Raw genomic sequence first — 14985 nt, 5'->3', positions numbered from 1 at the left:
TTGTATCTCAGGGGATAAAGCAATGCCTCAATTGGACTTCTCTTTAGATCACCATTGTATTAACATGGTAAATAGTTTTAGCTACTTGGAAATCATAACTGATTCTTATTTGAACTTCGAAGAACAGGTCTCTTCTGTGGTGGCTAAAGAATTTGGTGCATTGAGACAGCTTAGAGCTATTCATACATTTTTAGATGAAAAGTCTTTACATACCTTAATTCATGCTTTTAATAATAATAATAATAATAACAGTTTATATACCACAGGACCGTGAAGTTCTATGCGGTTTACAATGATTAAAAATGCTACAAATTGAGTAGAACTAACAAAGTTAAAAACTAGTGACTAACAGCTCTAGAGATCAGTTATTGTGGGAAAGATTCTCACTTTTCTACTATCTAAGTTGGATTATGATAATTTAGGGCTCCTTTTATAAAGGTGCGCTACAGGTTTTACTGCATGCACCAGATTGCGCGCTAGCCAAAAATCTACTGCCTGCTCAAAAGGAGGTGGTAGCGGCTAGCGCATTTTAGCGTGCGCTATTATGCGTATTTAGGCCCTAGCATGCCTTTGTAAAAGGAGCCCTTAGTATAAGCAGGAATAACAGCAGGGCAATTAAAACGTTTATAAACAGTACAAAATGCTGCAATTTGGTTGTTAGGTCATGCACATTTTCGAGATCATGTGACTCCCTTGTATTTGAAATTCCATTGGTTACGAATGGAATTTGGGATTGCGTTTAAGATCTTGATGTTGGCGCCTAGAGCATTATTTGAACTACAACCTTCAGATCTTTCTAACTTAATACTATTTTATGCTCCGAGGTGATTGTTAAGACCATTGAATGATAATAGAGTAGCTATACCTCATATATCAAAGGCTCATCTTCCCTCAACTAGCAATTGTGCATTTTTCTATTTGGTTCTAACTTTATGGAATAGTTTACCTGTAGAATTGAGAAAGGAAGAATTTTACCTAAATTTTAAAAGTCATTTAAAAGCACATTATTTTCAGTTGGCCTTCTTACATTGACGAGATTTGAATTTGGGACTTCAATCTGCTTTAATTAATTAATTACATTTTTATTTTATCATTGTAGATTGTTATATTAAATATTATGTATTAGAAATGTATTTTTTTTCTTTTTCTTAATTTTAATGGAGTTCTTTTCATAACTTTGATTGAATTATGTTGTTAACCGTTTTGATCCTTTTTTGGCTATGCAGAGATAGAGACGCTCCAAAGAGACATTAGCTTTATGCCCTTTTTCCAAATATGAGATGGTTATGATATACATTATTTGTAGTTTTGGTTCTTTTATATCAATGTGTTTATTTGCAGAGTTAAATTCAGCCCTGCACACTTGACAGATGGAGTAATAGCTCCACGCTTAAAAACTTTATGTTTTGTCTGTGTCATGTCTACTTGTTTTAGTTTAGTGGGTACCCCAGGATACATAATATTGGCCACTTCTAGAGCTCTTTTTCCACTTCTTACTAGCCTAACTGCGCAATGTTCTTTTACTTTTAGCTTTTATATTCTGAATATAGTTTAGTTAGGGGTTATATGTTTAAGAAAAAAGCTTTATTTTATACAGCATTTATTTCGTGGTGTTCCCTACATATGATCCATTCAATATACATTTCTGAATACATTCAGTACATCAGTATGGTTTCTCTGAGGTGCATAATAGTTATATGCAGCACGATAAAAACATATCCTTTTGGATTGTTCAATTAAGAACCTTAAGTAACTGAGTATTGTCTCTCTTTTGCCATGGCTATGCCAAGTAATTGAATTGGTATTGTTGCATGTTGCCACGTTCAGTGCAGGCAACATGGTTTCTCTTGTTTTCTATCTCTTATTTGGATCACATTGGAGTACAGCTGCTGAATGATATTTGGAATGCTTTTCAAGCATTTCTTTTCAAGTATCTCTTTCTGTATGCACAGACATCTGGCTGCTCTCCCTTTGAGGTTCTCACGGGATGACCTTTCCCCGCCCCATGGGTAGATTTTCCCTTGATACAGGAGGAATACGTCCAAAAGCTAATTGAAATATTAGGGCTTGTTCAAAGAAACGTGTCTTGCACTTCTCCTTTCTCTCCACAGATTCCTACCCATTTTTTCCAGCCTGGTGATTGTCCAGCAGCTTTCCAAGGATCGGAAGCAGACGGATTTCCCCTTTGGCCTTCCCACTACTGTGATCGCTGTGACCAGGCCCGCTGCACTCACTGAGGAGTTTCCTGTTTGGATCCACGCAAGTCGCTTGAAGAGGGTTAACCTAAAACCCCAGAAGCAAGTCTTCCCTGCGCAGATTTCACCTCCTCCAGTGGAACAACATGATGATCTCATTGCAGCATTCTACCAACTTTATCATTCTCTTACTGGCACTGCTGCTGCTAGTTTTTCTCCCTGTATGAATCCTTTTCACTGGGTCTACAGGGATGATGTGTTCTGGGTCCACGACACTTTCTGCCCATACCCATCTGTAAATGACACTCCTGCTGTAAACAGCACCCCCGACACCTCTTTGCGAACACGATGTCAAGCTGGACTACTCCCTCGCAAAGGCTGTCCTTCAATTGGAATCCAGAAAAGACCGATGCTACCCTTTGGTATAATTCCAGCAGTGTACAAGTTGCCACCTTCTCCTTTGAGTATTGTGACATTGTGGACTGTTCATCAATTGATATCCCAAGGCTGTGCTATTGGTCCTCAGAGATTCCTAAAACTAAGGACATATATATATGTATATGTTACTGACTCACGTTGAGGGGTTAAGTGTGCATTCTGGGGAGTGGTAGGGTGGAATATTAATACTGACTGGGTTTATAAACTAGAAAATACTCTGAAAAACAGTGGACCAAAATGGTAAATCACTGCTTACTTGTATGACCCTTCATAAGGTTGGACACTGTTATAGGAAAAGTGTTTCCTGCACAAATTATTAAGCTTTCTCTTACTATTGACAACCCTAGACCTACTGATGAAGGTATGTACATTATGGACATGTGGTTTAAGGGTGGGTCTAGCTATCATCAGTTTTTCTTATGGGATCTATCTACCTCCACTCATCTTCTCCCGCCATTTTGTGGGGGCCCCAAAAAATACTAACTCACTGGCCCTACATTCAATAAACTTACTGACATGATGGCTATTGCCAATCCCACTTTTGAAGATATTGTGGCTGTTGAGGTAGGGTTTTCAGAACGTAACCTTTGGTTAGAATGGATGAAATTCACTGCTGATCAACATAATAAGAGTAATTGTTACATATGTGCTCAAGCTAGACCCCATCTAGGAACCGTACATCTGGACCTCCCTCTCTGGTATCCAACCATGCCTTTTTGGGTTATTTACCTATCCCCTTTGTGCACTGTAGTGTTCTAAATACCCTTTGTTGCCAGGACAGCAAAAGCTTGATATTGCCGTTATCATCTATAAGGGCAATTACATATGTCATGTTTCTATTCTGACACAGGGTAGTTTTGTAGGTAATTTACCCCCAGGTTATTGTTCTGTCTTGGCTCATAGGTAATGCCCTATTGTTGCTGCATCAGATTTGATATTTACTGGCTTTATGGAGACTTTTGGCTCCCTGTTAAGCTACCCAGCCAGTGGATAGGCCAGTGCACTTTAGTTAAGGTTACCATGCTCCTGCATATTTTTCTGGAAAGGCATCCTTCCTATTCACATGGTTTTTCCTTTTATTTGTCTTGATATAAATCTGATCAGATGTATACATAGATGCTATAGGGGTCCCAAGAGGGGTCCCAGATGAATTTAAGGCCCGAGCTCAGGTTAAGGCTGGGTTTTGAGTTCCTTATTCCCTTTATTACTATTAATAAGAATGTTGATCGGATTAGTTAAAATTATTATAATCAGCAACGCTTTGTGAACTATTCTAGGGACGCCTTGCAAAGTATTACTGATCAATTAGGCTCCACTTCTCAGATGGTTCTCAAAATCGTATGGCCCTAGCTAGGATTCTAGCTGAAAAATTCTCCTCAGTACTTTATGCTGTTGTACTTTTCTTTCTGACAATATAGGTCCTCCTATGGACATTCAGAAATTAGCAGACCTCTTTGCTGAGTTCAAATGTAACTCTGATTTATCTAATTCTTGGGATCAGCACTTTAGTTGAATGCATAATCTCTTATTATTTGCACTCTTATCTTGACTGCTCATGTACTGTGTTATTCGTATTACAGCTCCTAAAAAAACCCCTCCTTGAGAGACATACCTAAGGTATCACTCCCTTCCAGCTCATGCTGTGTATTTGTGACGTCATTTACATGTCGTAAGAGGGGATTTGAAGGGACACGTATCAGAACTTTAGTAAGTGTCCTTAGGCATATGTTGTTTAAAGATGCAAAGGTAGGCCCTGTTTATCTTTCCCTTCTTTGAAGACAGGTAATGTTTAAACAGAGATAATGTGAAGTGAATTCAATTGTTTTGTTAAGCCGTATTTACAGACAGCTTTAGTTAAGAAGCTCTGCTGGTTAAGGCTTTTTCTGACCCTCTTTGGACTTCAATCTCTAGATAGGAAAAATGCTGATGTGTTTAAAGTTTCATGTGACCTTCCATATATGGTTTGTATTTACGTCACATGCCATCACATGCTGACACATGCTGGCAAACCTGATTCGTATAAATATGTGAAACTCATAATAAAAGACGGACATATTTGAAAGATGGTTTCTGGTCTTTAAGATGTGTCCCCAGGTACCTGACTTACATATGACAGAGACAGAGAAAGTATGGGGCAGGAATTGGGACCTGAATCCTTTTCAGGCTAGTTAAGCGGTATATAAACGATTTTAATAAACAAAAAAACCAATTATTAGTGATAATGTTCCTTTTTTCTAAACTGGATCTCTATGCATTTCATAATCGTATTACAGTTGATAATATGTGCATTCAAAAATCCTTTTATAATCTCTTAGAGTGGATGACACTTTAGGATGGATAAAGAACAAGCTGACTCTCTAGAAGGTAAAAAAAAAAAGCCTGTCAAAATCCACAGGAGTTTCCAAGCATCAGAGCAGGGATTAGAACGCAGATCTTCTAGCTCCAAATCCTATACCCTTTTCCTTCTCATACCACAAGATCATCCCTCATACCAAATGTAAAGCCACGTAAAACATTATGGATCAATGAGATATTACCTGGCAGATGTGAAGAGCCATTGCGCACATAAGTGCACTTGATAAGCAAACTCCCTTTATTAAACGAGCATGAGCCCCTGAAGTCTCTGAGAAAGGATGATTGAGATTCATAATCTGGGCTGCTGAAACCTCCCAAAGGCTTTATGTGAAAATAATAAAGCCTCCCTCGCCTCACAAATCTGCGAGCTTGTGCTGAGAAGCAGGTAAACGTTAGGCCCTTAAGGCCCAGAAACCTTTCTGAAGAGGTCACCCAGGGAAAACAAAAGCAACGTTACTTTGTCTGATCCTTAAGGACGCTACCTCAGTTTAACTGACCCTATCAAAAACAAGGTACCACTGGTGCAGTTTTAAATTCTTGTTTTCTGCAATTGGAAGGAGATCCCTGAAGAATCTGAGAAATAAATAGTTTTCTCAGCTAGCAGATGGCCAAGTAGGCGAACATTTTATAAACATTACTGGTGCTTATCAAACGAAAGGCCATTACAGGCTGACTGCTTAGCTATCCAGCGTTGTTGCTTTACAAAGTCTTCTCATTTAGAAATCAAATGGAGGTTGTTACTTTGAAGCTAGATAAAAGCAGATAGCCCAGAACTCAAGGAAAGGTAATACATTCTCTCTCTGTCACTATAATGAATCACATTTTCTCTGAACAAACTATTCAAGAGATATTGGTGTATTAGCATTTAATCTATTTTTGTTACCGAAAAAAGATTTGTGAAGTGTGTACTAAGGTTTTTGTTGAGGCTATATAACTAAATTTCATTTGATGTTATTTTGCAATGAATTACTCATACCTTCCTAAAAACAAAATAATCAGATTTTAGGATCAGATTTAAGCTCTTAGCAAAACTCCTCCGGCAGGCTTTTTCCATTTTGTTGTAAATAAAAGCTCTGTATGAGCAAGATTTTACCTTCCTTCAAAACTGATTGTGTAAAAGTTTAGCTTTTTTCTAGATTAAGCTGCAAAACAAATTTTCAAATTGTTAAAGAGTACAACTGAGAAACTTTTGGAAACCTAAAATGGCCCCTTTAAAAAATGAGGCCAGGAGGCCCAGGAGAGTAGAAGGAAGTGACCTTAGAATACTCTGACTGCAACATCCAGACACTCTGCTTGGCTGAGTTAGGATGTGTGTGTGAATGTTCCGATGGCCCTGATGCAGCGGTTGTATAATATACCCGCGAAACGCTGGCCGCGTTGGTGAACGGAATGTTTGGAAATTTTATTGCTTAAACTTCGACTATGAAGAACACTCAACTAACAAGATAAGTTGCTTGGTCGAGTTTTTCAAATGTGGACTTTACACACAGTAACTCTGATATTGAGTACCCAATTCAATGTCATTAAGCCTTTAGCACTATAAGGTGTGGGGTTGCTCTATTAAGTAAATTTAGCAAGTAAATAAGTTGTTAGAGTAGAGGCCAATGATTGGAGCAGGAGCTTATACACTACGCAGATTTTCCAGTTGATGACTGTGTCGTTATGCATAGGCTCCATTTCTGAGGCCATTTAGTTGGATAACTATATAAAAATTTAAAAAAATTTATAAAAAGTTATTTACAAAAACTATAGAAGAATAATTTGAGTATACTGAGATGTAGAGTCTGCTTGAGTGGTATTCTACTCTTATTGTTTGTATTTCTAGATAATACCACAGGGTTATATTACGTTAGGTTTAACACTAGTTCCCTTTAAAAAATGATCAGGGATGCATTCCTTAGGATTTTAGTTTAACTAGGGTAGTAGAAACATAGAAACATAGAAGATGACGGCAGATAAGGGCCATAGCCCATCAGGTCTGCCCATTCCACTGACCCACCCCTAAGTCTGCTATGCTAGGGATCCCACTCTCGGTAATATACTTAAACGTCTCGATCATGTCTCCTCTCTCCCTACGTTCCTCTAGAGACTACAGCCGCAAACTTTTCAACCTTTCCTCATATGACAGATCCTTGGCGCCTGGGTGGTGGAAGCCTCCCTCCCCCCCCAATCCACACTTCATGTTCTCCCTCCCCCCCCCCTCCCGGTACCTCTAAATCTTCGCTGGCGTGAGTGGCTTCTCCAGGCTGCTCCTCATGCCAGCGTTGGATTTCCCTCTGACATCACTTCCTGGCCCCATGAAGTGATTCAGAGGGGAACCAGGCTGGCGTGAGCAACAGGCAGGAGAAGTTGCTCACATAGTGAATATCTACAGAGATACAGGGTGGTGGGGAGGGATGGTACAAGCGTGGCATGTGTGGCGGTGTGGCGGGTTGAGGCAGGGTGGAGAGTTGCCGGCACTGCCCACCGGCATGGCACCCATGGGCGGTCTGCCCCCCCCCTCCTCTAACTACACCACTGGAGTCTATAATATGGATGGATTTACAGCAGAGGAAAATGTTAACATTTGGCATTGATTTTCAGCACTAAGCACCTAACTTTGGGGTGCCTTTACTAAAATGCAGTAAACACTAGTGCACACGTGCCACAGGTTAAAATGCTGGTAAATGGGCACTTTTGCGTGTGCAGAAAAAATATTTTTTTATTTTTCTCCAAGTGGGCCCTTCTGAAATTCTGGTTGACACAGGAAGCCAACTGAAGAGACTGTAGCATTTTTTATTTATTTATATACCATTTATATCCTAAGATGTTTTACATTCAGATACTTTATCATATTTCCTTATCTGTCCTGGCGGGCTCAAACTCTATCTAGTGTACCTGGGGCAATGGGGGGATTAAGTGACTTGCCCAGGGTCACAAGGAGCAGTGAGGAATTTGAACCCACAATCTCAGGGTGCTGAGGCTGTAGCTCTAACCACTGCGCCACACACTCCCACTGACATAATTTTGATGTGCCTATGCAATTTGAAAGTCAATAAGTACTACAGCATGTGACAGCAGGGTTGTGCCTCATGGGGGCATGCCTTGGCCTTTGGGAACCTCTGTGGAGCAAGGTGGAATGCAATCTTCAAAATTCTTGTATAAAGCTCTGTGCTTCTAAGAGAATATACTTTCTCTTCTGGACGTAAAAGCTTTTGAAAAAAACCCAATAAATATAAAAAAAATTTAACAAAAAAATCTTCACAACAGTGAGCATTCTATATCTGCTATGAGTAAGATAAGATTAAGGTTAAGAACCTTTCCATGTCTACTCCTATAATGAAAACTCTGATGGACAAACACAGGGCCACAAAGCTGTGGTAGTGATCTCCTGCAACAAATGGACCAAAGCCCCTTAGGAACTGAATGGGCTTTGGTGTATTTCCCATGGCGAAATCACTACCGTTGCTTTGATAAAGGAGCCCATTGTTCTTGAAGTTCCACCTGGGTTATATTCAACAGCTTTGCTACTAGAAGGAGCTTTTTAAGCTCTGCTGATAAGACCCCATCCTCCCCCCACCCTACGGAAACAGCATTGTGTAGCTTCTCTTCCCCCAAATCAACAAGTTTCTCCTGCTCATGATGCTCCCATTGGCCACTCCCTCTTTCCCTAAGCCATTCTCAATACACTGGCTTTTAAAGTTTATTATTATTATTATTATTAAATTCAAATTTATTATTAAATTTGTTATGTACGCAGTATCAAATGCTTCAATGCATATAACATTTTTACAAATTCTACATGCAAATCCTATGCATTCTAATACATGACTGGCACGAAAGGTGAGGGGGATGAGCTACAATTTTAAAGAGAGAAAGGAAACATTTAGGGGGGAACACATATGGTGGGTAACACAAAAAAAAAACAGTGCGGAGGGGCATTTTCAATATGACCTCTAAATCCAAGTTTAAACATTTTGCAGAAGATGCACAAAAATCCAGTACCGTACATGTTTTAGGTGTTTTAGGTGGTATAGAGCCTATATTTCTGGTGCCTGTGGCTCAGAGTGACTAAAGTAGGGAAAATCCTGTTATAAATCCTGTGTTTTAGGATAGCACTGATAGAACCTGCATTTTTGTTTAAAATACTGTGTTTTAGGTGGTATAGAGCCTATATTTCCGGCCCACTAGTTTTTAGCCATTGTGTCTGATTAGGTGGAGAAGGAGAGGGGCTCTGTTTTACTTCTAAGGTTAATTGCATTATCTTTGGGACATTGCTGAAACAAGGCTGCCCTGTGAACTTCTAAAAGCTAAGTTACTCAACATTTCATATTCTGCTCTTTTCACTGGTTTTTCAGCATTATATCTGCTTCATTTCTCTTCTCCTCCCTGTTTCTTACTAAAAAAAAATATATAAAAGCACAAAAAAATAAATCCTTCTCTTTCCTCTGTTAAATCTTATTTCCTCTTCCTGCATTTTTGTTTAAAATACTGTGTTTTAGGTGGTATAGAGCCTATATTTCTGGTGCCTGTGGCTCAGGGTGACTAAAGTAGGGAAAATCCTGTTATAAATCCTGTGTTTTAGGGTAGCACTGATAGAACCTGCATTTTTGTTTAAAATACTGTGTTTTAGGTGGTATAGAGCCTATATTTCTGGTGCCTGTGGCTCAGGGTGACTAAAGTAGGGAAAATCCTGTTATAAATCCTGTGTTTTAGGGTAGCACTGATAGAACCTGCATTTTTGTTTAAAATACTGTGTTTTAGGTGGTATAGAGCCTATGTTTCTGGTCACTTCACAACCAATCAAGATGACCTTTATTCTATGCAATCACTGTGGTGCTTTAATTCCAAGACATACTATTTGGAGGCTTAAGGCTTGCCCCATCTGTCTTCAACTTGCCAGTATTAAGGAGGAGCTCTGCAAACTTAAACAGGAATTGAATACAATTAAAGCAGCTTCCATCACTCCACAAAATCATACCAACTTACCACCTCTACCTCAAAGAATAAAACAGCCCAGGAATAAATGGGTCACAGTAGGCTCAGGAAGACTGCGACATGTAACACAGAAACATCCACCTTTACTAATATTACCTCTACAGAATTCCTTCGCTCCATTAGTGCACTGCGATACTCAGGAAAACAGAAGGGAGGTGGGACTGGAACCAATGAAGGAAACTCAAGAGAACAAGAGCACCCTAAGTACAAATAAAAAAGCCAAAAACAGAAAACTATTACTGTTGGGGGGATTCCATCATCAGAGGCATTAACCTTGGAACACAGGGCGAGGAGACCAAAATAGTGAAATGTCTTCCAGGATCCTCAGCTACCAGGAGTTCCAGGCAAATACTGACTATAATTAAGGAAGAAACTAAGGATTTTAACACTGATGTTGTTATCTATCTGGGAACAAATGACCTAAGAACATAAGAAGTTGCCTCCGCTGAGGCAGACCCTAGGTCCATCCTGCTCAGCGGTCCGCTCCCGCGGCGGCCCATTAGGCCCATTTCCTGAGCAATGGTCTATACCTATCTATACCCCTCAATCCTTTTTTCTTCTAGGAATCTATCCAAACCTTCTTTGAAACCATTTAATGTTTCTTGTCTACAACAGCCTCTGGAAGCGCGTTCCACGTATCCACCACCCTCTGAGTGAAAAAGAACTTCCTAGCGTTTGTTCTAAACCTGTCCCCTTTCAATTTCTCCGAGTGCCCCCTTGTACTTGTGGCGCCCCTTAATTTGAAAAAATCTGTCCCTGTCTACTTTTTCTATGCCCTTCAGGATCTTGAAGGTTTCTATCATGTCTCCTCTAAGTCTTCGCTTCTCCAGGGAGAAAAGTCCCAACTGCTTCAATCTTTCGGTATATGGAAGTTTTTCCATTCCCTTTATCAGTCTAGTTGCTCTTCTTTGTACTCCCTCAAGTACCCGCCATGTCTTTCTTGAGGTACGGCGACCAGTACTGGACGCAGTACTCCAGGTGCGGCCGCACCATTGCACGATATAGCGGCATGATGACTTCTTTCGTCCTGGTTGTAATACCCTTCTTAATGATACCCAACATTCTGTTTGCTTTCCTTGAGGCCGTGGCGCATTGTGCTGATGCCTTCAGTGTTTCATCTACCATCACTCCCAGGTCTCTCTCCAGGTTGCTGACCCCTAGTGATGTTCCCCCCATTTTGTATGTGAACATCGGGTTCTTTTTCACCACGTGCAATGACCTTGCATTTCCCACGTTGAAGCTCATCTGCCATTTTTCGGCCCACTTTTCCAGCTGTGTTAGATCCTTTTTGAAGATCTTCGCAGTCTTCCCTGGTTTGAGCCCTGCTGCATAGTTTGGTGTCATCTGCAAATTTAATGACCTCACACTTGATTCCCGCCTCTAGGTCGTTTATGTAGATATTGAACAGGAGCGGTCCCAGCACTGACCCCTGCGGAACTCCGCTCGTGACCCCTTTCCAGTCTGAGTAGTGGCCCTTTACGCCAACCCTCTGCTTCCTGTTTGCCAGCCAGACCTTGATCCATCGGTGGACCTCCCCTTGTACCCCGTGGTTCCATATCTTTTTAAGCAGTCTCTCGTGTGGCACCTTGTCGAAGGCTTTTTGGAAGTCAAGGTAAATGATGTCTATAGATTCCCCTTTATCCACCTGACTGCTCACCCCCTCAAAGAAGTACAATAAGTTAGTGAGGCATGACCTACCCTTGCAGAAGCCGTGTTGACTCGGGTTTTAGCTGCCCATTTTTTTCGATGTGCTCACAGATGCTGTCTTTGATCAGTGCCTCCATCATCTTTCCCGGGACTGAGGTCAGGCTTACCGGCCTGTAGTTTCCCGGGTCTCCTCTTGCGCCCTTCTGAAGATGGGCGTGACATTTGCTATTTTCCAATCCTCCGGGATCTCACCGGTTTTTAAGGATAGGTTGCATATCTGTCGAAATGGCTCCGCTATTTCATTTTTTAGCTCCTTGAGTACCCTTGGGTGAATGCCGTCCGGACCTGGCGATTTGTCGTTCTTTAGTCTGTCAATCTGCCTTAAGTACATCCTCTTGGCTTACTTCTAAATCGACCAGCTTATCATCTTGGTCTCTTATTACGATCTCCTCGGGTTCCGGAATGTTGGTTATATTTTCCCATTGTGAAGACTGACGTGAAGAACTCATTTAACCTGTCAGCTATCTCTTTCTCTTCTTTTACTACTCCCTTTCTGTCACCATCGTCCAATGGTCCCACTTCTTCTCTCGTTGGTTGCTTCCCCTTGACGTATCTGAAGAACGACTTGAAGTTTGTTGCTTCCTCTGCAAGTCTCTCTTCGTATTCTCTTTTTGCTTTTCTAACCACTCGGTGACACTCCTTCTGGTGTTGTTTGTGCACTCTTTGGTTCTCCTCTGTTTGGTCTTTTTTTCCATTTCCTGAACGATGCCTTCTTGTCGCTTATTGCCTTCTTCACTGCATTTGTTATCCACACTGGATTTTTCGTTCTATTTTTTTTGCACCCTTTTCTGAACTTGGGGATGCATAGGTTTTGCGCTTCGTGCATAGTCTCCTTGAGTAAGGTCCAGGCTTGTTCTACGGATTCCGTCTTCCCTATGTTGCCTTTGAGTTTCTTTCCCACTATTTTCCTCATGGCATCATAATTCCTTTTTTGAAATTGAGTGCCGTCGTTGTGGTTCTTTTCCCCTTTGATGATCCAATTTCAAGCCTGCACTGGATCGTGTTGTGATCGCTGTTACCTAGCGGGGGTAATACCGCCACCTCCTTTGCTGGCCCTCCTAGGCCGTTGAAGATTAGGTCAAGAGTGGCATCGCCCCGTGTTGGTTTCGTGACCAGTTGCTCCATGAAACAGTCCCTCGTGACCTCTATGAATTTGGTCTCTCTTGCGCAGTTTGAGTGCCCAATACTCCAGTCTATCCCAGGATAGACCTGGCCAACAACTCCACACTTGCAGCACAGAAAGCTTTTCGGGAGCTTGGTGAGGGCGTGAAACCTTTTGTAAAGACTTTAGCTTTTTCTGAAATACTGCCTGCATATGGAAAAGGAGAGCAAAGAGTGAAAAACACAGAGGACTTTAATAGATGGCTCAGAGCCTGGTGTCATCAAGAAGGCTTCAGGTACATAGGAGGATGGGGAAATACATGGAAGGACAAGAAGCTATATTGCACTGATGGGCTACATATTACTACAGCAGGAAAAAGAAACCTTGCAGAGAAATTTTGACAATATTTTTCTAGGCATTTAAACTAGAAGGTGGGGGTGGTGTATGTACGAAGGACAATTATAGAGACCACCCCCGGCAAAAGAAAAGATGTGATAGTAGTAAAGACTGCAACATAAGCAATATCAGCAACTCATTTCTTAGTATTGCAACGGAAAGTGAAATGACACAAAAATCCATACGAAAAAGGAGATTATCGCTGAAAAATAGCTGGAAAGCGATGACCACAAATGCTCGCAGTCTAAGCAACAAAGTTCATGATCTGCAAGCCCTGATATTAGAGGCAGATCTAGATATTGTTGCTATCACAGAGACATGGTTCAGTGAATCACATGGATGGGATGCAAACATACCGGGATATAATCTTTTTAGGAAGGACAGAGATGGTCATAAAGGTGGAGGAGTAGCTCTCTATGTAAAGATCAATATCCAAGCGACCGAAATGCAAGGGACCTAGGGAGAGGAAGAAGCGATATGGATTGCTCTGAAAAGAGAAGATGGAACTTCTATCTACGTGAGTGCAGTCTACAGACCTCCGACTCAATCGCAGCAAATTGATAAGGATCTGATTGTGGATATCCAAAAGTTTGGAAGGAAAGAGGAGGTTCTGCTGTTGGGAGATTTCAACCTGCCGGATGCGGACTGGAATGTTCCGTCTGCGGAATCGGAAAGAAGTAGGGAGATTGTGGATGCCTTTCAAGAGGCAAATGGTGACGGAACCCACAAGGGAAAAAGCGATATTGGATCTGGTCCTCACAAATGGAGAGAGTATCTCTAATTTTCGAGTGGGTGCTCACCTGGGTAGTAGCGATCATCAAACGGTTTGGTTTCATATAACGGCTAAAGTGGAGAGCGGCCGCACGATACTTAAAGTCCTAGATTTCAAACGTACGGACTTTAATGCAATGGGAAAGTACCTGAAGAAAGAGCTGTTAGGATGGGAGGACATAAGAGAAGTGGAAAGACAGTGGTCTAAGCTGAAAGGAGCGATAAAAATGGCTACGGACCTTTATGTGAAGAAAATCAATAAAAACAAGAGAAAAAGGAAGCCGATATGGTTCTCCAACCTAGTGGCTGAGAAAATAAAGGCGAAAGAGTTGGCGTTCATGAAATATAAAAAAACCCAAGAAGAGGAGAGCAGAAAGGACTACAGGGTGAAACTGAAAGAAGCCAAGAGAGAGATACGTTTGGCGAAGGCACAGGCGGAAGAACAAATGGCTAAAAATGTAAAAAAGGGAGATAAAATTTTTTCAGATATATTAGTGAAAGGAGGAAGATAAAAAATGGAATTGCTAGGCTAAAAGATGCTGGGAACAAATATGTGGAGAGTGATGAGGAGAAAGCAAATGTGCTAAACAAATACTTCTGTTCTGTGTTCACAGAAGAAAATCCTGGAGAAGGACCGAGATTGTCTGGCAAAGTTACACGAGAAAATGGAGTAGATTCTGCGCCGTTTACGGAGGAGGGTGTTTATGAGCAACTTGAAAAACTGAAGGTGGACAAAGCGATGGGACCAGACGGGATCCATCACAGGATACTAAGGGAGCTCAGAGAGGTTCTGGCGAGTCCTATTAAAGACTTGTTCAACAAATCTCTGGAGACGGGAGTGATTCCTGGGGATTGGAGGAGAGCGGATGTGGTCCCTATTCATAAAAGTGGTCACAGGGATGAAGCAGGAAACTACAGGCCGGTGAGCCTCACTTCAGTTGTTGGAAAAATAATGGAAGTGTTGCTGAAAGAAAGGATAGTGTATTTCCTTGAATCTAATGGGTTACAGGATCCGAGGCAACATGGCTTTACAAAAGGTAAATC

General features: G+C 41.2%; 1 long non-coding RNA gene across 1 annotated transcript in view; it reads right to left on the bottom strand.

Moving 5' to 3' along the window:
* The window catches only part of LOC117352649, a 53130-nt gene that overhangs the window by 25604 nt on the left and 12541 nt on the right, over positions 1-14985 (bottom strand). The gene's annotated exons all lie outside the window — the stretch shown is intronic.

The sequence above is a fragment of the Geotrypetes seraphini genome, chromosome 1, assembly GCF_902459505.1.
Source record: "Geotrypetes seraphini chromosome 1, aGeoSer1.1, whole genome shotgun sequence".
Taxonomy (NCBI): Eukaryota; Metazoa; Chordata; class Amphibia; order Gymnophiona; family Dermophiidae; genus Geotrypetes; species Geotrypetes seraphini.
This window is presented reverse-complemented; position numbering and strand designations above follow the sequence as displayed.